At 41.7% G+C, this 24,446-nt stretch overlaps 1 protein-coding gene across 2 annotated transcripts in view; it reads right to left on the bottom strand.

Annotated features, from left to right (window-relative positions):
• The window catches only part of LOC310678611 (glypican-5-like), a 390,679-nt gene that overhangs the window by 7,267 nt on the left and 358,966 nt on the right, over nt 1-24,446 (bottom strand). The gene's annotated exons all lie outside the window — the stretch shown is intronic.

Below are 24,446 nucleotides of genomic sequence, written 5' to 3'. Positions count from 1 at the left end.
GGAGGACCTTAAGGTCCACAAATGACAACATTTTGGAGGTCCCAGGTCACAAGGTGGTTAGATTGGTCTCAACTAGGGCCAGGGCCTTTTCAGTACTGGCCCCGACTTGGTGGAACGCTCTGTCACATGAGACTAGGGCCCTGCAGGACTTGACATCTTTCCGCAGGGCCTGCAAGACAGAGTTGTTCCGCCTGGCCTTTGGTTTGGACTCAGCCTGACCCTTATGTTTCCCCTCCCCTTATGGTCTTGATTTATCGGCTACCTTAAAATGAGGCTGCATTTTAAATTGCATTTTAACCTGTATTTTAAATTGCCCCCCCCCTTTCCCTCTATTATGTTTTTACTGTGATTTTATTGGTGTTAGCTGCCCTGAGCCCGGCTCTGGCCAGGGAGGGCGGGGTAAAAATAAAATTTATTATTTATTATGATTATTATTATGCCCTGCTTGTAAGAGTCTCATAGACACTTGGTTAGTGGCTGCAGGAAGTCAAATGCTTGACTAGATAGGCCTATGGTCTGATCTCGCACAAGTCTTCATAGGTTCTTAACGCATGAGGACAAACTTCTGAACAGTGCTTGGCATGAACTAGTTTGGTTAAATTCACTGACTTAGTTCAAAAATATCTGAACAAAGCTTGAAAGAATTTCCCATAATTGCCAGGCAATTGCCAGTTTCATTTTGGGGTAGAATTCTGAATGACTAGTTCATCTCAAGTTCTTACTCTTTAGGCCTTTAAGCGGAAACAGCATAATTGCTGGGGAAATGAACCAAACAGTTCCCATTCCACTCTGTGCGCATGTTTATCTTTTCTTGGTCTTCTTAAGTATATTCTATACATCAGCACGGCAGCTTCTAACATTCTGAATGTTGATTTTTGTTGTGGTTGAGGATCATTTGGATGAACATGAATCAAACAAGTTTGTTTTCGTAAAGGGATAAATGTGAACTGGAATTACTTCCTTTTTGGAAATATTGAACTTGAATCAGACCTGGTTGCTTTTTGAAATGAACTTTCAAAGCTCAGCTTCTGAACTATGTTCAAGACAAGACTGTCAGGTCTGTGATCCAAGAGATCTATGTTTTGTCTAAGGTTATCTTGCTTGATTTGATAGCTGAAGTTCCATGGAGTGCAACCACACCCGATTAAAGGCAGAGGCAAAATATGCACTGATTTCTGGATTGTAGTCAGTCATTAAACCAGTTTTATTTAAACGAGTAAGATCGTCCAGCTAATGGAGTTGTCTGCAGGACTCAAGTCCAAAGTTGACTCATGGAAAAAAGAATAGCTAAAAACCTTACATTTGGGTGATTATTTGTCAGAGAGTATTCATCAACTGTTCAGCCAAAGCTTAATGACAATAATCTCATTTACTAAAGTTAATAGAGCTTTTCCACACCTGTAAATATTTGAACATTCATCTTTGACAGTTAAGTCTGAATAATTTCAGAAGTTTGCTTTCAGCTAATTCAAGTGCCAATCCTCTTTAGTTATAAGTAAGAAACCAAGCTTTATACAACTTTGAAGCAAGTCCATGTAGAACTGAAAAATCATTTGTAGTTCTGAATATAAATCTGACTCATGATTTCCAAAGTCTAAAGCCATAAATCAGCCATCTTTTGAATTGATGCCTAACTAATAATATTTTAATAATTTGCACATTTTGCAAATATGGCAGGATGTCCAATTTGCATATGGCACTTTCGTGAAATTCAAACTTTGCTTTGCCTGATCGTTTCATTTATTTATTTTTTAAATCAGCTCTGACAAATAAGGCAGTGGATTCTTATATGACGTTTCCTTGGTCTGAATCTGACACTTAGTTGGTGCTCCTGGGGATGAGATTTGAAATGATATGACTGACATTCAGGGAAACGTTATGTAGTGTGACAAAGTGACAGCTCTGCCTCAGAGCTGGGGTCAAGCTTTGATAACCAGACAGATTTTGTCAAATAAGCCTGTGCGAAATTTTCAGTAGAAACTTAGGGCGATGATATCAGAATCCTTCAGGAAAAGCTTACATGGAAAACCAGTTCTAATGTACAGTAAGAATTTACTACGCACACTATCATTGGATGATTTTGAAAAGCGATTCAAATATTGCCAAATCAAGTTGATCACCAAGGAATGTTTATTTATGTATACATGTATTTTCCATGGTTCTTGCAAAGAGCTCAAGTAGCATACCTCTTCCCTCATTTCATCCTCAAAACAGTCCTATGGGGGCAGGCTAGGCTTAGGGTTAGTGACTAACAAAGCTTGAAGAAACTGCTCTTTACAAATTCTGAAACGAACTGACCTGATTCACCCCCATTGGACTAATGTGGAACAGAAGATAATTATTTTTCACTTCTCCAAATTTTGTGATATTATTGGGTCAAAGATAATCAACATTCTTACAAATGCATTTTTATTTAGATAAGTTACATTTAGAAATTCATATTTTGTGAGAAAATATGTTCAGAAATAGTATTTAAATGTATATTTTAATGCAAAGTTTTATGCATATTTTGGGGGGCGGGGTGTGTGTGTGTGGGGTGGGGAGAGAAACACAGATGTATATGAAAATGGTACCAGATGGACTTAGGAATGGAACACATGTGAAAGGGACATTGGTCCAGAAATAGGCTGATCCACCCATCCCCAATAGTGATTGGCCCAAGATCACCCAGTAAGCTTCATGAATGGTATTCCTAGCCTGGTATTCTATAATCACCACACCATACTGATTCCAGCACTCTGAGAAAAAAAGAACAGTTCAGCCATTGTAATATTGGTACAGCTTTTACTTCCGGTTCTGTTGAAGAGTACAGATACAGCTATTGACATCCCTATTATACAGAATGACATGTAAGTGGAGGTTCTGTATAAGCTGATTACACGCTACAACTGCAAAGTGTACTTTACACATCCTTATTTGTTAGTTTGGTCACATACTGGACTTAATAAGACAATAAGCTAGAAGATGTATTTCCCACAGGATATGCACTTCTAGAGAATTTTCAGTGTTAAAAGGAAAGTTCTTTTGTGCTTTAGCTGGAATTCCCATTTTATCAACATATTTTCACTGAGCCAGAGACAAACTTTGCTTTGCGTTTGTACACAAAACACCCAGGCACCACCGCAATAATGACAACCAACAATTGCTACCAACTGCTTACTAAACTCAAGCATAAATGTGTCATTAAAAAAGAAGACATATCAGCTCTATTATACAGCTAAAAACCATGTCTTTGGATTTTAGAAATACAGTAGATTCCTGGAAGAACAAGCTTCTTAGGTGGCATAGATTCCAGAAATGTAAATGTAATCAGGGGGGTTTGGCAGGGGGTTGGACTCGATGGCCCTTGTGGTCTCTTCCAACTCTATGATTCTATGATCACTGTCTGCAGGCCAGTGGCTTTGGAGAACTATCAGTAAACTCTCCCTGCATCATAAGAATGAGTTGATTCTATTTGAAAACACAATCTCTCCACAACACAAATCACGAAAGAGATTCTGTGTGTTCCCCTCAGCTTCATCATAACATCAACATTCATTTGGGGAGACTAATGGCTTTGAGAATGTACTTAAGGTTGGCTGCAGGTAATGGCTGCATAAGAGGAAAGGACAACTGCCATCCCATCGTGTCATTGTTGAAAATACAGTTTCAGACTCAGTGCCTTTTCTCTGATATCCTGTGCTGGGGTTTACACAAAGGGATGGGGGAAGCAAAAGAACAAAAAACAGCGGGCAGGAGCTATTTACAGGGAAAGAACAGAAATACGAGAACACTGAAATAGACATCCTTTTGGCTGCCCTTAAAGTAAATGAATGGAACCTGAAACAAATTACTGCAATGGAGTGTACTTGCGCCCTTTTCCATGTATTTCATCCATTATGCTTCATTCTCTCTCCCCTCTGGTTTTCTAGTCCCCCAATATGTTAGTTAGCATTCTGTGACCATTGGGGATGTTCAGTCCTCTTTGGACTGCTTCAGAGTCTCCCCAACCTGCCCTGGGTTTGTGCTAAACATTTTTTTTTGTACAGGCAACGACCAATTTACACACGCCCAATTGATGCGTTTGCTGTGCAAACAAGCATTTTGCTGAACCCAGAAGTGATTTTAGAAATGGCAAGAAGGGCCTAGAAAGAGCCCTGAAAATAAAAAGTTGGATTTGTGAAGAATTAAGTTTGCTATTATTGTTTATTTGTTTATTGTTCCCCCCTTTCCCCCCTCCTTTTTTTCCTCCTCCCCCCTTCTCCCCCTTCTTCTCTTTTTCCTTTTTTGTTTTTGTGTATTATTTTGCTTTGTGGTTTGTGTTATTATGGTGGAAAATTTAATAAAAATTTATTTAAAATAAAATAGAAAGAGCCCTGAAAGGGGAAAAAGGCATGAAAACAGCCCCTAACAAACTCTGTGAGGCCTGTGGGGAGTTGGGACTTTGAGGAAGGATGTCTGGAGGGAGTGATTGTGGTGGAGTTAGGCAGAGCTTGGTGTCTGGTAACAGCTACTGGTTTTTTAAAGGTTTTCTCAAGGGTTTCCAGAGGTTTAGAGGGTGTTTGCAGACTTTTTAGATGGTGTTTCAAATGTATGTGATTTCACATACGGTACCTTGTGCGTGTGCAAACCTTGGCCTGAGCCTGTTGATTTCACCCCATTTTGGATACATATTGGTGCTCCTGCCTGAATATCAGTAATAGAGGGAATTATTCAGAATAAATCATGAGAAGAGGTGGTTTTCTGACAGCACCTGGGCCCTCTTTCCATCATTGTCATTCTCCCTTTCGATTGCGGTAAAGGCACAATTTCTCCATTGCCTCTTATATCATCTTGGCCTGCTGACTTCAGCTCTCTTGAGCCAGCTGATTAAATAAAGACCTCACTAAGTCAAATCTACCCCCCACTTTCCCTTGGCTATATCCAGCATTGTAACTTGATTGGCCTCTATAAATTGACCAGGTTGGAATGTATTAATTCATTTATTTTCCGTATATTGACTTAACCAAAACATCTGAGGTAAGATTGAATGCTATCAACAAAAGGGCTGTTGGCTTTTAAAAGCCTCCCCCTCAGCACTCACTGCTTAATGCACTACATAACAAGCATTAAATAATACATTAGGAAAATCTGTCTTTAACCTTCCTAAGGAAAGGACTTCAACATTAATTTTCTCATTCACTGTGGTTTCATAGCAAAGATTATTCCACAGGATGGTATGCATGACTATTTAGAATCAAAAAGTTAGAAGGTTAGATGTGCAAACAGGGCATTTTGTAAATTTCTCTTTAAAAATTAAATACATGGTGTTTGATAAAGTATTGTAATCAGCCAGGGCCATCCTTTCGTTGGAGAAACCTCAGTACAGAGGCTGTGCAATGTTTTATTCATTCTTGATGGGAATTATCTCTGAGATGAAAGAAGAGAAGGAGCTTCCTCTTAAATATTGGACGTACCAAGAGCAAATACCTGAGAGAATGCAATACTGAATCTTAGACACTCCCCATGCGATTAGACGTAACTTGTAAATGCTATCTTTGGCTATAATGCAGTCTCAGTGGCAAGAATGAATTTAGCAAATCTATGTCAATGTATGTGAGAATGTGGGGAAGAGAGAACGAGCAACAATTTCAGGCCCCACCATAGGGATGAGCAAATCTATTTATTTCGAGTTCCTCTCACCCATAATTCCATTTCATTTATGCATTAATCTGCAATTCTAAAATATCTTCAGAAAATAGGTATTTTAAATTTAACATGTATTTTTAAAATACAATGTTTAAATGCATTTTTTTCTGTGAAAAGTCAACTTTAAATGCATACTTGGATAGTAAACTAATGAGAACTGTGTTGCAAAAGAAATTCCAAATCTGACTGATAGCTAAACTCTAATATATACATTGGTGTGGATTGAGTCATTTCATGCAGGAATTGTAAAAGGTTGAAGTCTCACCTGAACACACCCACCCACTCACCCAAATCTTATATACAATAAGATTCTTGCCCCACAGGAATCTGCTGCCTGTGTAGGCCACACTTGTCCAAAGAACTTGTCCATACCCTCATATTTCAACAACTGAAAATCATCCAGTAGCCAGGACATAGGCACAAACATCTAGCAGTATCTGGGTCACAGAATTTATGAGCAATTTTATCCTCAAATTGCGTAGGAAACATGAGACCGTGTGCCTCCAAGGATTCTGTAATGGTTTGGACAAAAACCCAGGTTCTTTACCTGTAACTGGTGTTCTGCAGTCACACATACGTGTTTCTAGTTTTGGACCTCTAACCTCCCTGAGGTATGACCCAGGAAAGAGGAAGGCATTTGTGGAAAGGAGGGCAACACCTGTCCTCTTGAGGGATGTGTGACCTTCACTAAGAGGGAATCAACTGGATTTTAATCTGCCTGTGTACTCAGAGTTTACAGAAACATGTTGAATATCCTTAGGGTGCTTCTATATACCCCTTTGTTCACTCATTATGATGGACCTTTTGCTAGTCAATTAATACATTTAAAAGCATTGGTAAATAATTTCAGAACAAATAAAGACATTTCCAAATAGAATTTGGTATTGCAGTCTTAGCATTTTGTAGTATACTACATAATAAAGCTCAGCATCTCCTTTATAAAGACAAGTGCTTAGAGAGATATCTGGTATCAGAAAACTTTTCTGACTCAGGATTACACAAAGCACGTGGTTCTCTCATCACCTAGAGATACTGTCAAAGTACTAAGGACAGTCAAGATGTTATCTTAAGCACAGCCAATTATTAAATATATAAAGTCAAAGGAAAGACTTCATCAAAAGTTTAATATAGAAGAAACTGTGCCAAGGTTACAGAAGCTCGCCTAACCACATTCAAAAGCAAATGCCTCAGGATCTAGGGATCACACGGAATTAATTCTTCCACAAATGCTGAGATTCATAAAAAACTTCAGCAGTTCCTAATCTTAAAAGTCAATCATAAAGTAAGGTGGGAATACGCTGGATATGTGTTAAGGATGAAGAAGAACATCTGCCGCAGCTAGTGAAGAACAAACATGTAAATGATGGATAACTGAAAGATTTTACCCCTCCATAGCATCTAGGGATGAGAAATCTGTGGACCATAACAATAGAAATAATATAAAAGTATCCAAATTGGAATTGAGATCCTAGTATCCCAGTTCTAGAATTCACACACAGCCCAGCCCAGCTGAAACTGACCAGCTCAAGGGTACTTCAGGGATCATATTATCCCATATGAATCTCCTGGGATGTTGAAGTCATAACTTGAATAGGATGACAAGAAACAGGGAATTGGGAGTAGCAGCAGCCTCATTGCAGAACCCTTTGCCTAAACAGGCCCACCAAGGAAGTATTCTCATTGTTCTTATGTAGTTGGTGTCAACGTTTCATTTGATTAGCTGTCAACATGAGCACTATTTTAGCTGAATGAATGAATGAATATTTCAGAAGATATTTGAAGGTCTTCTCTGAAGGCTGTTTCAATCCTATTGCGATCTTTTAGTAGGTCTGTTGGTCTAGTTTTATGTATTTTATTTATCGATATGTGTTTTATGCTAACATTATTGTTCTTTATGTAATTTATAGGCTGTCTTGAGTGCTCCTTTGGGGCTAGTAGGTGGGTTAAAATACTACTAATAAATCAACAATGTAGTGTTCAGTGCAACCCAAAAGATGAGCATTGCTCACTCTAATCTTTGTTGCAGTTCAAAAACACATGTACACCCATAACCAGAGATGTTACTTGAGATGCTGATGTACATCTACCTGATGAAGAGCTAGCTGCCAATTCAGTCAGGGACATACATGTGCAGAAGTCTTTTTCTGCATGAACACAGGCCATGCAGGATGGCAGCAATCAAGTGTGGTCTGCCAGAGTTAACAGGAAGAATAGTTCTCACTCAAGAGAAGACCTGATTTATCTTTTGCATGCCAGAATTAAAAGACTTTCTTGGAATAACATTAAAATGCTCATACAACACTTCTTTCATTGCCTGATAGTTCAACTAAGAAGGTGCAACTGTGACTAGTATCACTAAACCTTGTGTTCCTAGAGAAGAAAGGTCACCATGACTTATGATCTCTATTCCTTATGCAGCATATGTGCACTTAGCTGACAACTGAGGTGTTCGTATACATAAGGAGTGATGGATCATTATGCTAGACAAACAGACTGGCCCTGTGGGGTTTGAAGAGAGAATCCAATTTTGTTTGGAATACAAGCAAGCAGAGACTAATTACAGATGCCTTGAGCCAACTCAAACATTCACTGGCTGAAGTGGTTTAGAAGGAAACAAAACACCACATCCAAGTTTTGCCTCTGAGGTTTGGACATGACACATAATTTTCATGTCGGGACACTTTTTCCCAATTGAAAACTGAGATAGCAAAGACCTGTGCTTTCATGATTTGTGATGGGCCTGTAATTCAGCAGTAGCAGGAGCACAGGCTTCCCTCCGCTATTGAGGGGGCCAATGTTGGATGACATGCATTACATTGTGCAATGTGCTGATGTAGCATGTGCCACTGATGTAGTGCGTGTCACATCACTGCTCAATACTGAGGGGCCTCGGCCACCTCCTTAAGAACCGGGGGGGGGGGGGGGAGAGCATTGGCCTCCCCAGCTGGCATGCCTGAGTGGTAGAGTACATCCCCCCCCCCCCTTGCAGGCAGAACGTTCCAGGTGCAATCTCCAGCATCCCCAAGTAGGACTGGGAAAGACTCACGCCTGAGATCCTAGACAGTCTATTTCAGTCAGTGCAGACAATAGTGACCAAGTCAGTATAAGGCAATTTTCTTTGTTCACTTGAGTAACATAAGAGAGACTGAGCAAGACTAATGGGCCAGGACATGAAGACGTTGAGGAGAGCAGCAAAGCATAAATAGTGCATAAAAGGTAAAGGTAAAGGTAAAGGTACCCCTGATAGTTAAGACCAGTCGCGAACGACTCTGGGGTTGCAGCGCTCATCTCGCTTTACAGGCCAGGGAAGCCAGCATTTGTCCGCTTCCACAGACAGTTTTTCCGGGTCATGTGGTCAGCAGGACTAAGCTACTTCTGGCCTGAGTGGTACCTATTTATCTACTTGCACTGCGTGCTATTGAACTGCTAGGTTGGCAGGAGCTGGGACCGAGCAATGGGAGCTCACACCATCGCAGGGCCTCAAACCGCTGACCTTTCGATCGGCAAGTCCAAGTGGCGCAGTGGTTTAAACATATAAGGCCACAAATATTTGAGAACTTGAAATCTGTCACCTTTTCTGGTCTTAGCATCCTCATATGAATTGCAAAATGCTCAAGCCTGTTAGCGTCTTCAAATATTTCCTTGAAAAGTCACATAACAGAAGTCAGATATCTGGGTGATTTGCAATAGATTGGAAAGGGTTTCTTTCTGTTAATTGAGTAACAATGGCAACAAAATGACCTTCTTAAATTGCACCACTGAAACAGGGTGGAAGGTCTGTGGACTCAGTTCTAGTACTTGAAACAAATTTCTGAGCTGGAAAGCTCAGTTGGTTAGGGCATGGTGCTGATAACACCAAGGTTGCAGGTTCAATCCCCGTAAGGAATAGCTGCATATTCCTGCATTGCAGAGGGTTGGACTAGATGATATTCAGGGTCCCTTCCAACACTATGATTCTATGAATTCTCTAATTAATTATTTCAATCCAAATATATATGTTTCACACCTAGTTCCTTTTATGGGATCTTCGACGTCTGGCTAAAAACAAAGTAGATCTCACTTGTTTTAAATCTGACCTACCCTGAACTATATAATCACAGCTGTCACATCAATGAGTTTTAGCAGGACATTTATGGAGAAAGTGGCTTGTGAATATGTTATTCCCAAACTTATTTCCTAGGAAACACAATGAATTGATTTCATTGTGGCTTATTTTCAACTTAAGTGCATTTAAGACTAAGGTGTAGGTCTCTAAGGCTGCAGTCTATGCACACTTACTTGGGAGGAGGCCCACTGAATACAGTGGGGAATTACTTCCAAGTACACATGCATTGCTTTTCTCAGAAAAGCAATGACAAACCTAGACAGCATTTTAAGAAAAACAATGACAAACCTTGACAGCATCTTAAAAAGTAGAGACATCATCTTGCCAACAAAGGTCTGTATAGTAAAAGCTATGGTTTTGCCAGTAGTGATGTATGGAAGTGAAAGCTGGACCATAAAGAAGGCTGATCGCCAAAGAGTTGATGCTTTTGAATTATGGTGCTGGAGGAGACTCTTGAGAGTCCCATGAACTGCAAGAAGATCAAATGTATCCATTCTTAAGGAAATCAGCCCTGAGTGCTCACTGGAAGGACAGATCGTGAAGCTGAGGCTCTAATACTTTGGCCACCTCATGAGAAGAGAAGACTCCCTGGAAAAGACCCTGATGTTGGGAAAGATGGAGGGTGCAAGGAGAAGGGGACGACAGAGGACGAGATGGTTGGATAGTGTTCTCGAAGCTACCAGCATGAGTTTGACCAAACTGCGGGAGGCAGTGGAAGACAGGAGTGCCTGGCGTGCTCTGGTCCATGGGGTTACGAAGAGTTGGACACGATTGAATGACTAAACAACAAGCATGCATAGGATCAGACTGCATGAGTTTGAGCTTCGGCCTTGGCAAGTTATCACAAGGAGAATAAAAAGTCATATGGCATCCATATCGAGGAAAATGCAAGCATGTTTATAGTGATGTTCAGTAAGTTGATGAGCTCTCGTCTGATCAAAGAGACTGTTTTGGTTGACAGCTTTGTGAGAAAATTAAAAGAAAAGTGCAACCTGGTGGAACAGGCTCTTAAATTACAGTAGATGCTGCACTACTGTTATTACATTTTTATCACCTTTGGTATCACTAGCTGAAATTGCTTTTACATATCCAAAACAAGGAGCCCTCAAAACAAGGTAATAACCATGAAATGTGCAGTTTTCCAAGAGCACCAAACAATTTCCAAATGATGCATTATCCTGACATCATGACCAATACTAATTATTTTCAAATGTGGCTGTAGCAGACAAATGAGAGAAATGAAAGATTATGCCTCTTAGAATGGAAGTGGAAATTAGAGAACCCTCAAACTGTCATGCCTGTAGAATTCATAATGCAGATCTGGGGTCCTAATGAATTCTTTTCTGCCAAAGAACTGGTTGAGGTAGTCAATTGATATTTATTCATGTAGTAGAATGCATGATTAATAAGCCTGCTTTGGATCCTGCTTCAGTTGGTTGCCAGCACTTTTTGTCTCTGAAATTAAAAACAGGACAGTCCCAAGGCTTGCTTCTGTACTAGTTACTCATTTTTACCAACATATGGAAAGAGCAAGATATAAATATAATAAATACATAAATATGGACTGGAATGAATGAGAGCTCCCACGGCTAAAGGCAAATAAAAACTAGGGATAGATGAATCAGTTAATTTCTGCAGTGCCATTTCTACATGTGTTCACTCTGCTCCATCCTATTTCCTGATTAATATTTTTAAATAGAAAAATTAAATAATCACATTAATATACTTTTTTTAAATACTACATTTCCCCTCAAAATGCACATTTTAAAAGGCATTTGAATGCTTTTCCTTTTTTAAAAAAAGTTGAACTGCTTTGCTAGGTTCCAATGATCACATTAGCGCATGAGGTGCAGATTGGGTCAGTCTGCACCAGAATGTGCAAAGTCTACATTCCCCATTCTCTTGGCCCAAGGGCAAAGTTCACTGCTTGCTTAGGGGCTGTCAACCTTTTGCTTATTCTTACTGGCTCAAACTCCGATCTGGATAATCCAGGAGCAGATAGCCCCTTCACATTTCTAAACATTAATGTCAAGCAAAAGTGTTCAAGTAATAAAAGGGAATATCACTCTGAACATGGCAGCTTTAGTGAACATTAATATATGGGTTTGAATTTCTTTTGTTAAATATTAGCCATGACTTTCCCCAGTTCTAGGGAGAATATTAGATTTCCCCAAAGTATAAAAAAATCAGAGTCAAAACGGTTCATTCTTCATTAACGGGAACAGAGGGCTATGCTTATTCTTTTCATTTGCCAGATTACAGCAACTGTGACGTTTCTTTAAAATCACGAAAAGAAGAGCAGCTGACTAAAAAAAACATAATCACACTTCCCTTTTAAACAAATGTTGTGTGAGCTGCAATGATGGCTCTAGATTGATAATTTTCTCACAAAGAAAATCAAGTCCTATTCTTTGGGCTCCCCTTGAAAACTATCCCAAAGCTTTGTTTCTCTAACTTTTTTTTAAATAAACAATTCTGTTTATTAAAAAAATAATAATCACACAATTGTTACACCCCCAAACCGCAGCATAGCTTAAATGCCAACATTATTTTGTTGGAGGAGAAAGGGAAAGTAACATTGTGTGTCGAGGTCCCCAAGCCACCCTCAGATAAAACACAATTCACACAGAATCTTAGTTTAAGGTTTTTGGCATAATCTTGACCACAACTTTATTAAAATACAAAAAATGTGAGTGGTTGCTTAGGCATTGGTTGCGACTGTCCCCGCCCAGGGACAGACTGACATCCGCACGCCCGCGAAAGTCAGAAAGAAAACAATTTGGGGAGAAAATGGAGCTGGGTGTCAGGTCCTCACCTCTCCCCAAATGCTCCCAGGGGCTCTTGTGTGGCCCGAGCCCCTTGACAAGGGTACGGACAAGAGCATGGCAAGCCCCTGGATTCCTTGAACAGAATACCCTTGCAGCAGCAGCACTGGAGGGGCAGGCACAGCCAACCACATCCCCTCCACCAACCAAAAATTAACCAATGCCTAACCGCAACTTTACAAGTTGTGACGATTTGCTACGCAGTTGGCAAAAACCAAATGGCAACAACCAACCAGCCAAATGGACAAAATTCCTACCAGGCCCCTGCCCCAAAAGCAGTCGACCCCATGACAGGCATAGGAAGGTCAATGCGAACAACCCTAAATATAGGGAGGGTGGGCGGGTGATCCGATGCACGCAGCGAAAAGAGGAAGCTCAACGCTGCGCGCAGGGAATATAAAGCTAATAGGCTGTCAATCAGGAATAGCAACATTAAAATCTCCCCAACAACATAGAGGAGCCCAATCGCAAACGTGGCCATCTAATCTTTCCCGCCCAGCAACAGAGGGATGACTTGCTAGACCCCACTGCAACATGTGCTCTCCATGAAGGAGAACACGCTTTAACCTAAAAGGTATACATAAAATAAAATGGAAAGAAAATCTACAACAGGGGTGACAAAAAACAAAAAAACAGGCACAAAGCTGAGGATGAATCAAACCGTGGACCAAAGATCAAAAATAGTGTGACCCTATGGATACTCTCATTTCCCTACTCATATTGAAATACTGCCCCTCAATGAGGCCAAACTTAGATTCACATAATGTTTAGAGGTATGAGTACCCCCAGGAAAAAAGCACTGGTTCTGCCCAAACTGATTTCAGTTTGGTACAGCATCTTCAGCAACAGGAATATCCCACCCTTTGACAACTAATGATTTTGAACTTCTCTCCCCGCTCTCTTCTGATGTCACCTCCCCAATATAGTAGGAGTGGGGAACCTCGGGTCGAGCGCCCAAACAATGTTGTTCAGCCCTCTCTGCCTGACTCCTGTGACTCTCCCCAGGCTACACTCTTCTCTGAGTGCTTTTGTGTGGCTGGATGGAAAAAAGTGTATGTGTGTAGAAAGAACCTCTGACTTTTGCGTGGGTGGATTACAGCCTAATGCACAAGGTTGCATTTCCTGCTCTCCCTTCTTGTGCCTCTGGCCCAGCCTACCACACTGGCATGTGGCCCATCAAACAGTTATCAGTAAGAAAATGTGGCCCTCAAACTGAAAAAGGTTCTCTGCCTTTGCAATACAGTGGTACCTCTGGTTGTGAACGGGATCCGTTCCGGAGGCCCGTTCGAGACATGAAAAGAGCGCAACCTGCAGCGGCGCGTCTGTGCACACGCGGGTTGTGATTTGCTGCTTCTGCGCATGACATCATTTTGCACTTCTGCGCATGCACGAGTGGTGAAACCCGGAAGTAACCCTTTCTGGTACTTCCAGGTCGCTGCGGGACGTAACCTGAAAGAACGTAACATGAAGCAGATGTAACATGAGGTATGACTGTACAGGGCCTCTGCTATCCCCAGTTACTGCAGTTGCTAGCTGCACAAATAAAACTACAAATACAAAAGAATGGGGTCAGTTGTCTTCAGGAAAGCAGTGTACAGAACTTATGCATCATTTACAATGCTGTATTTTCCTCTCGTTCGACATAACTGAAAGGAGTTTCATTGTATGCCTATGCTGAATATTATATCTTCTTTGAGGTGGCATTGCAAGACAGCCTGCCTGTTTTTTTTAAACATTTTCACTGATATACAACTGCCAGAGCAAAGGATGGTGATTTTCATGAGGAACAATAAAATCCTATTGCCAGCGGGCGGGGAGGCGAGCAAAGAAATGAAAGCAAACCAACATAGATAACTGTTGCGTGATAAAAACGCCAGTTTATTTCTTTTGGAACAAATAATTGGAAGCCACAACCAAGAGGCAGATAACATGCCAAACTAGGCATGCACGCACGCACACACACACATTCAGAGTTTCTGTTTGTATTGTACAAAGCCTGTTTGAAGAACATCCTAAAATGAACGAGTCCAGAAGAAAGAATGCAAGCTTAGGGTGTGTTGAAACATCTGTTTTTATGTTTATAACACAGGTTACCTAAAGTTTTGGATTTTAGGTTTGTAAAGTCTGAATGGTGTATCTTGCACAAACATAAGAGTATATATTGTAAACCAGTAGGCATTACGGCAAAACTTGACACACAACTTGGGAGTCCTCGTAAAACCTAAAGTTTCTAGTCCCTGTAATGTAAATTTCATTGTAACCAAGGAAGCAATTAAAGATAGCAATATAAACAAACTCCCAGCATTGCTGCAATCCCTAGTTAAGGCTCAAAATTCTGTTCTTCACAAGGAAAGGCAATGACCCTAATCTAGAGTGCACTTGGCCACTCAGAAAGTCCATTAAATTTAACGAGCATTTGCGGGATGCCAGGAATGCAGGAGTGGCTTCTGTGGCTACACAGAAATGCCTGCTACTAGCTTCAAAGGCCAGGTATCCCTGCCACTCTGAGTTCTTAGAAGTGATTGCAGGCAGAGCACTGGAGACATCTGCTAAATATCACTCCACAGCTAGGAGCTGCAATTAAGAAGGAAAAATATTAGTAATAATTTAAAATGCTACGGCTGTTGACTTCATCCAGATGATCTCATTAGCTCTGGGCCAAAATAACAGGCTTCCCTTCAGCTGAAGTGGGGTGAACTGCGCTTGGGTGTTTGCTATGAACACATTTTCCCCTTGATTTTTTGTTGCATAATGCAATAGGTCATCTTATGGAGACGGTTTTGACTGGGGAAGACACCCTGCTTCACTCAATTTCCTCTCCTGTGTTTGTCGGTATTTGAGGGTGAGAGACCAAAATTTACATTTGATGTAAATTAATCCCTTGCAGATAATAATCGTAGAGGAAAAGAAGGGTCAGCAAGTTTAACCTCATTTATAAACTTTTCATGGTTATCATTTCAGTTAAATACAGTTCTGAAGAGACTCCAAGTGCCAATTATTTGTGAAACATATTCTGTCACAAAAATAAACAAACTTTCAGGATCATTGAACTCTTCTAGCTTAAAAAAAGCCACAAAGAAGCACAGAGAACATCAAATCTTGCGCATAATTGACAATGTAGGTTTTTGTGGTGAAGGGTATCATAATTGCTGCTCAGTCAGGCCCAGGGTTAACTAGTTTAGTATTTTGTTTCCATATGTGGCTGGTCAGATGCTTACAACAAGCTCTGAAACAGAGCACGGTCCATTGTCTTCTCCCCTGCAATTGCCTTTGAAAATTAGAACTTGGAGTCACCTTATATAATTGAATGGCACTAGATTCAAGACAGAAAAACAGTTATTGACAGAATTCACCGCCATGTGGTATTGGCCACAAATTTAGAGGGCTTTAAAGGGCAGAGAGGGGAGGCTAAGACAATTGCATACAATACGACGGCAAAAGGTCTTGGCTGGGGACAGACATTATGAACATATTACATGTGTCCTTTGTCACTTTCACTGGCTTCCAGTTTCCTTCTGGGACCAATAAAGCCTTTTATGGCTTGGTATCTTGGTACCTGAAGGAATACCTCTTCCCATATGCACCTAGCTGTGTATAGGGATCAGGGAGAAGGAGGGATCAGTCCATTTTGATGGTTGGTTAGATTTCCAGTGTTGCTTTATCCTCTTCACATGTGTAAAATGAGTTGTTTAGGACCATGTTTTACTCTATCATTCTCCTTTGACTTTTAGTGCGAATCTGTATTAACGATAATTTTTTTAATTATTGGATTTAACTTATTGTACATCACCTAGAGAATCTATATCATGAGGGGTCAGGGATTGGACATGGTGGGGGCCACCTCCCCCTCCTGATCCTTCCCAAGGAGGACAGTATAGATTTACAAACGTGGTTTGCAGTGGGTCACAGCTCAGAGATAGAAGAGGGGCAAATCTGGGAGATAATGGGAGAAGCAGAGCAGGAGCAGCTGGCTGACACGTTATCACTAGAGAGCATTCCAGACCCCCCCCCCCTTCTGCCAGGACCCGGCAAGCAATGAAAGTAGGAGACCAGAGAGCTCAGAGGCCTAAGAGGTCCCTAAGCAGACACTGTAAGGGGGTAGGTGGGGCTGTTGACGGCTGAGAAGGGAAGGGGGGAGAAACATACTTGGAGCAACACCACTAATGAGAGGCAACGTCTCTAAGCCTCTCTCTTTGTGAACATTGAATAAAATACATTCGTAATAACTTCTTGTCTATCTATTACTGGCAGCCGGCCGTGAGGGGGCGGGATCGGATTCCCTGAAGCTTGACATGAGCCAGCAAAGAAGCAAGCAAACAAAGACTGATCTGTCAATGGCCAGTAGTTCTGATGGCTAAATGGAATCACTGTCAGCCGCGGGGGGCAAGACTGGGGCGGGGGGGGGCTGTCACCTTCCTGCCTTCCTGGAGGCCTTTATGGAAGCATCTGTTTGGCCACTGTGGGAATATTATTATTATTATTATTATTATTATTATTATTATTATTATTAGGCTAGGTGGAATAGCTCTGTCTTGCAGGCCGTGTGGAAAGATGTCAAGTTCCACAGGGCCCTAGTCTCTTGTGACAGAGTGTTCCACAAAGTCGGGGCCAGTACTAAAAAGGCCCTGGCCCTAGTTGAGACCAATCTAACCACCTTGCGACCTGGGACCTCCAAAATGTTGTCATTTCCTCCGTGGGGCATACCAGGAGAGGTGGTCTTGTAGGTACGTGGGTCCTAGGCCGCATAGGTCTTTAAAGGTCAAAACCAGCACCTTAAACCTTACCCTGTACTCCACCGGGAGTCAGTGCAATTGGTAAAGCGCTGGATGAATGTGATCCTGCGGCAAGGACCCCGTAAGGAGCCTCACCGTGGCATTCTGCACCCACTGGAGTTTCTGGGAAGAAAAATGCTAGACTGCATGGACCTTTGGTCTGATCTAGCAGGGCTCTTATGTTCTTCAGCTTTCTAGGCCACATTTATATTAAGGATTTACATGGGGGAAACACCACATCTGAACTCTCTATTGTATCTGTTAAATGAGATGGCAGAAATATTAACCATTAAGTCAAAATAAGAGCTTGCTCCCTAAGTATGGATTGTGGTCACCTTCAGAGAGAGGGATATGAAATGATCAAAGAAAACTTCAGGAGGATAATATTTTTGCATAAGCCATTTCAGTGCTTGAGATAAACGAGTGAAAAGAAAGCATCAAGCAGAATCGAGAAGGCTCCGGCGCAAGACATTTAGCTGCAGTTTTTCTCAGGCATTGGTTTGGCAAATATTCAGCGTACATCCCCCCCCCCCCCCATTTCACGTTGACAGGTTTATCCAGCCAACCAGAACCTTAGCTCTATCACAGTTGACAGTTATTGACGGCAGGCTTGATTAGCACCATCAGTCTGTTGAATATCTGTATTGAAAAGAGAGCATTTCATGTAGACACACCAAACTGGTTAGAAACATTATCTTATTAATAGCACGCTGTGAAACCAATGAACGCTTATCTCATCCAGCCGGATGAAGAATACCCACATCGACACAGATGTAATGGAGGTAAACAGGCAAGAATGAAAAATAAACTTTCAGAATGCTTCACAGAATAAACCTGCATGCAATACACTGCTATGTTGAACAAGTTAGTGTTCTTGAACAATGTTTAGTTGTGCCCATGACAGGTGTGTGAGGGGAAAAACTCATTTAGGGAAACACTAAAGTGTGGAGCGTAGACCAGGCCTCTGAGAAACCTATCTACCTCTCTGCTGGTTCTCAGTGGGTAGATCTGCTAGCCATCTATAGATGGACCTGCCATCTTTCTTCTCACCTTTGAAACCTTCAGTTGTTTTCCTGACTCCTTTCGTCTCCTCCAGCCCTTAATTAATTGCATTGCTCCTTCCATGAGCTTCACAGCCCCCTTCCTACTCCTTGTTCCAAAGTGAAGCTCCTAAAAATGGCCAGGTTAACAACAGTGGACTACACTATTTCCCTTCAGCAAAATGGCAACACTGGGCTACTTTGTAGGGCTGCCATAACCCACATTCTCTTAACCATAGTCCTGCCCCCTACAGTATGGTAAAATAATGATGGACTTTATCTGCATTGGCATTAACAGAGTAATTTTTAATTTTTTTATGAACTCAGAAGAATCCCCCCTCCTGTGAAAGAAGACCTGAGTTATAATGATCATGAATGTCTATCTTATGTCTACTTTTTATTTTATTTTTACAACAGTAATCCCCAATCACAGCTGCTCTAAAATCCTGACTACCTAAATTGTTTTTTTTTAATGGGGCATCAATCACTTCATCAAGCAGAAAAGGCCTAACACCAAACCAAGAGTCTAGATAATGGTTATTTTACTCCAGCCTTCTCTCTATCTAATTGGATAGATCTTCTCCCATGAATGTCAGTCATTGGTATGACACTGAAAGCTGGAAACAGGCTAATTTATCAGAAAAGGAATGAGAATAGTGCCTGCACATTTCCCCTCATACCTCAGGTTCTACAGCTTATGGTCCAACCAGGAGGGCAGCTTAGAATCATAGAATTGTAGAACTGGAAGGGATCCGAAGGGTCATCTAGTTCAACCCCTTGCAATGCAGAAATATCAACACGCGGTCCCCCTTCCAATTTGAAATCACACTGGGCCCTGCTTAGCTTTGCAAATGTGCTAGCAGACTGTCCCCCATTGCACCAACATGCTTGCTTGTTCATGATGGTAAACCACGGTTAGCCATACTGTTATGTGTGAATGAGGCCAGTATAACAAAATTGTCATTGGGTTGCGGCAGTGAGGACATCATAATATTTGGGGACAAGGCTTTCTGCAATTCTATGCTCATGGCTAAAGTCTTGAGGTATGACACTGACAACAGCAAATTTCCCCCCAGCTCTGTATGCAAAGGGAGATGTTGGGTGCCTAAATCCCACAGAAGCAAATCAGAGTTAGGCTTCAATCCTAAATTCAATGACCCACTTCAGGTTTGGTTTTGGTTTAGAGATTGTTTGTGGATGCAAAGTTGATGTGATTGCACCCAAAATGGTTTGTTAGGAAATGTAAGTATAGAATGATGTTTCTCCTAACATTGTTCCGAGATAGAAGATGACACTGTGCCTTTAATATCTTTAAATTCAATCAGTGATTGATTACTAATTCTCATGTATTAGATAGAGGAAAGCCATAAGGAACTTTACAAGACCTGACAATCTGCTGTGTTGGGTGCTGCCCTTGTGTTTTATTATGCAAAGTGCATGAACGGACAACTCAAGACATAAATTATGCAAATATCTATTAAGAGACTTTGAAAAATGCAGATTACTCACCAAATACATGGAACAAAAAAGAAAAGTTAGCTGGCTTGTGAACTTGGGGGTAAAGTTCCATACGCTCTGAAGTCTATTCTACCCCTAGGAATGCCACATTAATACAACCCTGGAATTTATGTTGCAGAAATTAGCTGCTATGAACTGCTAAAGAGACTAATGGCACAGCTGAATTCTTCACAACATCTGCTCTAGTGAGTCTCTCATTGCCCATAAAAGCAGCCTAAAATATTTTAAAATTAATCAATTAATTAAACTTAAATAACAAGCCTTGTGTCAGGAGAAGACACTTCCCAGGAGAGGATGAGCACAAGCTCTTCTCGGTAGAGTAGGAAGTGGAACCTGTGGCCTTGCTGGACTCCAGTTCCCAACCAGCATGGCTAATGGGAGTTGCAGTCCTGCAGTGTCTAAAAGGCTGCAGGTTCCTTGCCCCTGCTGTAGGGTTATGTGGACTCTCATTCCCTAATGAGCAGAATGCTCAGAGGCAGCACCACAAGGACAAGTCACACCCTGCTCTCTTTGCTACAACGTGGGGCTTTTCCAGTATACTATAGAAAATAATCTCCCAAACCTGTGGTTGTCTCATGTCTAGTGACCCACTTAAAGCTGGAGCCAGCCACGGGCAATTATATACCGTACCTTCTAAGACTTTTAAAAGAAACAGAAATGGACAAATTAGAAGTGATATTTGTGGTTGTAGCTAGCACAAGGATGTGGTCCTCCAGGAGTTGGACCGGAACTCCCATCATCCCTGAGTTTTTTCTCTGCTGGTTGGGGTGGAGTTGCAACAACCCATGGACAGCCACAGGTTCCCCATCTCTAGGGTCATAGAAATATGAGCAGTAGTAGGTATGTTGTATGATTAGCAAGTTTGGAGATACTGGGTGTAGCCACCTGGAAAAAGTGTCATAAAACACATGCTTATTTTAATAGTTCACTCAAAATGAAGGAAGACATTTTATTAGTTTCATGATTCATTGAGCAAACTGGTGTTTTATTAGCCTCAGAGAAAGGTGAGGGAAGAGGCAATTTGATATCTAAGACTTTCCAAGCCTGATGAACTTTGCTGTCAAGGCTGCTCTCTTATAGGTATGCCAAGCTGTCTGGCATGATAAAAGAGATGCAGCTTTCTCAGTCCTTCCAGACTGATCGACTGATAAGGCAGGAAACCAAATTTGGCTGAGAGCAGAGCAAACTAATGAATTGTTAAGAGTGGGCCTGCATGCATTATGGATATCAGCAAATAAACTGTTGCTCAGTTACTAGGTTGATAGTAAAAGTTGTAAAAGAAAGACTTGGCTGTTTTGTTAGATCAATCCTCACTCCCAATTTGGATGTGTGATATAGCTCTCAGAAATCTTTATTTAGAGAAGCAGCTCTGTGCAAGAAAATGAAGGGAATGTTCTTCACCCACTCTGTGGATGTCAAAGCAACAGGTAAAATATCCTCATTAAGCCCACCCCATGGAATTGAGGCAGTTAGTTGCTATTATGTTAAGATTAATTCTCCTGGTATTGACAGGAAAAAAAGAATGAAAGTTGTTTCCTTGTGCTTTATTATATAGAGAGCATCAATTGACCTCTGAAAAGACAAATTATGTCAATATCTATTAAGGGACTTTGTAAAATGTAGATTATTCATAGAAAGTACAATAAATTGTCCGGTTAGCCAGTTTTTAGACATCATAGTCAGGTTAGAAAAATTGTATGCCAGAAAAAGAATTACGTGAGGGTGTGAACTAATCCATATGGACTAGAGATAATTGGTTTAAACTCAAATTGTTTGTTATAATAGCCATACGTGTCTTGCCATTTTCTGCATGGCATTTTGAGTTTAAAATGGAAGAGATAAAGTGTTCTTGGTCCCAATCTGATTGTAAGAAATGCATTATTGGGATTTAAAAACTTACTAGACCATTTCTTATATTAACACATTTTTTGGTAGTATGGGCTTCCATTTATATTTTTAAAATGTATCCTGGGTTTACAGGAATTAAACAGTTTAGTTTATACCTAAAAGAATAGAGACAAACCACTTAACTTTGCATTGAACTGTCCTAATTACTGGTGATAGTTTTAAAGCTGTCTCCTTCTGAGACCTCAGTAGCAATTTCTGGGGGGCTTGCACTTGCTGATTGGCCTTGAAAGTGCTTTTTGTTGTAATTTCCTGCTCCGTGTTGGGAGATTATTCATTAGCTAGGTCTTTTGATTTGGACAGTTAGGTCCTAACTAGATGTAAGAACAATTGCACACAGTGTTTGAGTTGGATGGAAAATTATAGGAGTTCCTTCCCCAACCTGGTGCTCACCAATGTTGTTGGACGATAACTCCCACCAGCCACAGCCAGCGTGGCCAAGGACCAGGGATGATGAGAGTTGTAATCCAACACCTGGAGGCACTAGGATGAGGGACGAAGAGGCAGAGGACAAACAGCTGATTGGACTGTCAGTTGAATCTTAATGGGAAACAGGATGCAGCCCCTGAGATACTCTGACAGGTGGGCTGAGCCAGATTGTTCCTTTGCAAGTGTGGTTGCATGCCTAGTGTCAGGGAACTGCCATCAGTGCCGGAGGGAGAGAGCAAAAGCCAGAGGGATGCCAGAGAGCGTCCAGGGATCGGGAGGAGCAGCCCATCTTCTGGGGAAGAGAATCAGCGTAGCACCAGTGGAGAAGGGGGGCAGATGGGGGAAGTGGCGAGGCGGTCCCATGACTCCTTGCCTGGGACCAGCAGGGAGAGTAGGGGTCCTCCGTTGCCCACGCCCTCCCTGCACAGAAGGCTTTCGTGCAGAGAGGGTAGGCGAAGACTAGGCGTCAAAGAGCTTCTCTGCTGGAAGAAGTTTAAGAAACGCCCACTGACGGATTCTGCCAGCGATTGAGTCAGCCACGGGTGAGGGGCTGTCCGGACAGAAAAGGTTCACTTAGGCAACCCAGCCAGGTGTTTGCACCCAGCCGGGGAGATAAGCACCGGCTTACGCACGAGCAACCCCTAGAACCATTACACCTAGGTTCCCTTCCACTAGGCCAGGAAAATGCTGAATGCACTACAGAAGACTAGGCATTCTGTTTGGACTAACTCTCATATATGGCTTTGTGCATCTGTAAAAAAAAAAAAAAAACCCTAAGCAAAAAAAGAAGTTATTTCTCACTGCTAACTGCGACTTCTATATCAGTGTGAATGACAAAGATAAAACGTTTTATACCTTCCATTTGTCTCTTATCTTCACAGCTATTGTACTAGGAACGTCTTTACTGCTTCTTTAATGTGAGAAGTGAAACGTAAATGGATTAGAATGCGGCTCCTGCTCCTGGATCTTATTCATTTAAATTATTTTGTCCCAGATGAAACAAGAAGGATAATTGTGCTAGGAGTACAGGAATACTACTAATCAGTTACATCAGAGAGAATCTTACCATCAAGATAGGTGTCAGAACAAGCCCAAAAGCAAAAGCAAAAGGTGTTAGGGAAGGTATTATTACTAACAGCAGTATATGAGAATCTCCCTCTGAGGCAGCACCCAGCCTGCCTAGGGAGTGGCCAGAAGCAGCACAGCCTGCAATATGGCAAAGGAAGGGCTTTAGCTCAGCGGCAGAATACCTGCTTTCAAGGAGCACAGCCATAAAAGACCCTCTGCCTAAGATGATGGCAAGCCACTGCCAGTCATGAGTAGACAACAAAGTAAGGCAATTGGGATTAATGTTTGCACAAGGCAAAGTGGTGTGCCCCCCCCCCCAGGAAGCACCCTGGGAGTGCGGGCAATGGCACGCCACCAGCGTGTGACTCCCAAGCCTCCCCTGAGCTGTCAAAACAAAGGGGGAAGGGGGGGGGAGGCCGCCAGCAAAGGCCCCGTTCAGGACGGTAGAGGTGGGAGGTGGACCGCACCAACAAATAAGCCTTGACTTTTAAAGGTGCAGCTTTATTTGCGGGTGCATATTATATACGGGCCAATACAGTATTTAGTTTCAGTCTTTCTACAGTGCTTTTGTCCAAAACAACTGAAATAATGTGTACAGTGGTACCTCGGGTTACAGACGCTTCAGGTTACAGACGCTTCAGGTTATGGACTCCGCTAACTCAGAAGTAGTACCTCGGATTAAGAACTTTGCTTCAGGATGAGAATCATGCAGCAGCAGTGTGGCAGCAGTGGGAGTCCCATTAGCTAAAGTGGTACCTCAGGTTAAGAACAGTTTTAGGTTAAGAACGGACCTCCAGAACGAATTAAGTTCTTGACCCGAGGTACCATTGTACTATGTTTTGGCCCTGATTTCTTATAGTATTGCTTTAAGGGGGGGGTGTTAATTTGGAATCATGCCTCTTTGTCTTCTTCATCATTGCCACTATCCATTGATCACTGCTTCATACTGCTCTACTATACAGTTACTTCTGTGTAATGATAACCTGCAATTCCCATCCAGCTAATCATGTACAATAGCTATGCTGGAGTGTATTTTGTGGTATGGAAATGGGGTCATGGGCAGTGGTGATCTACGTGTGCAGACTGTACTGTAGGGTTGCTGCTTCCATGGAAGTGC

The sequence above is a fragment of the Podarcis tiliguerta genome (genome assembly GCF_965153285.1).
Source record: "Podarcis tiliguerta genome assembly, chromosome: 5".
Taxonomy (NCBI): Eukaryota; Metazoa; Chordata; class Lepidosauria; order Squamata; family Lacertidae; genus Podarcis; species Podarcis tiliguerta.
The sequence above is the reverse complement of the archived record's forward strand: the minus strand, read 5'-3'. Positions and strand labels throughout refer to the sequence as shown.